Source organism: Propithecus coquereli, unplaced genomic scaffold (genome assembly GCF_000956105.1).
Source record: "Propithecus coquereli isolate 6110/MARCELLA unplaced genomic scaffold, Pcoq_1.0 Scaffold23, whole genome shotgun sequence".
NCBI lineage: Eukaryota > Metazoa > Chordata > Mammalia > Primates > Indriidae > Propithecus > Propithecus coquereli.
In genome coordinates this window covers 8,752,274-8,753,667 of record NW_012147841.1, presented here as the reverse complement: position 1 = coordinate 8,753,667, position 1,394 = coordinate 8,752,274, and positions in this window count along the sequence as shown.

Here is a 1,394-nt window from a genome sequence, read left to right as displayed (position 1 = left end):
ATTAATATTAGAGTCCAAATATTTGTTCTTCTCCTTTATTATCTAGCTATTCTGCTTTTATGACTCATGACTTTGATCATTAGGGTTCTTTCCCCTTCATTCTTCAGTCAAATCTTATCACTATTTTTTAGCCTAATCAATAAATGTATTTGCTTACTTCCATGGACATGTTCTGAGATAAAGGCAAATATTACCATAAATTTAATTGCAGAAATAATGAAAACGGTGATCATTTAGTCTTTCTTTTTCATCTTCTCATACTCTTTTGACCTTGTCAACTTTTTTGAAAGTTTTAGGTTGACCTGCTACGAAAGTGTAACATCTGTTCTTCACTTTCAAAATTGCTGAGTAAAAACCAAAAATGCTTTGGAAACTGAAATCACAAAAGCTTGAAATTTATTTGTACCATATTGACATAAAGCTTGGGATGAGGAAAAAGATTGTATATTTCGGATTTCTTATTTAGGTCAAACGTAATTGCCCAAGACTATCAAATACCTTTAGCAATTTTAAGTCAGTATAAAAATGTCAATTTCGTGGATTTTAACTCTCATTACTTAAATGCAAAGATAGTTTGTTACAACAAAAAATAAAAATAAAGTAAAATAATCTATGATTCTGAGAGTTGGTTTTTAATAAACCAAACAAAAATATATCCACAAGTATTTCTATTTAGCATAGAATCATTTGCTGTAAAGAAGAATAATTTAAGTGACAAAGGCAATAGATATCAGAATATCTTACATCAGTCTTTACAACTAATGAATCCTCATGTTACCAAGAACAAGTGTATGTCAAGCGGAAGGAGGTTGTTAGTTCAGTCTGCAACATGGTTTACAAGCTTATCCCGAGCAATTCTTGCCTCTTTCAGCAACCAGCCTTTTCTGGGTTGACTGGAAAACACTTAAATAGGGAGGGAAAGATCTATTTCTTTTTCTAATTTTTTTTAGCATATTCACCCATGGGCTTTACTGCTTATTTTTTTATTTTTTCCACTACTTCCAAGAAGGACTTACTTTCTCTTCCCTTTCCTTGGTATGAACCAACAGTTTGCATTCTCATCATCATCACCTGTATCATTTCTAGACAGAAAAGGGCCAGCCTGCCAAAAGTGCAAGTATGTTCCCGATTGAACTAATCTGTGGTCTAGATATCATATCACTACTTAATGTAATAACTTTTTTATGTATTTACCTAAGTGACTAGGCCTCTATTTCAGGAATAAACTGATTTAACATACTTTAAAACTTTTGTGATTTTTAAAAAAACGATTACAAAAAGTGATACATAATCAACGTGTAACTTCCTTGCCCTGTTAGAATTGATGGGACCAAAATACATGTATGGCTATGCAATATTGATGTGTTTTTATAAGAAAGACAAATATAGATTTA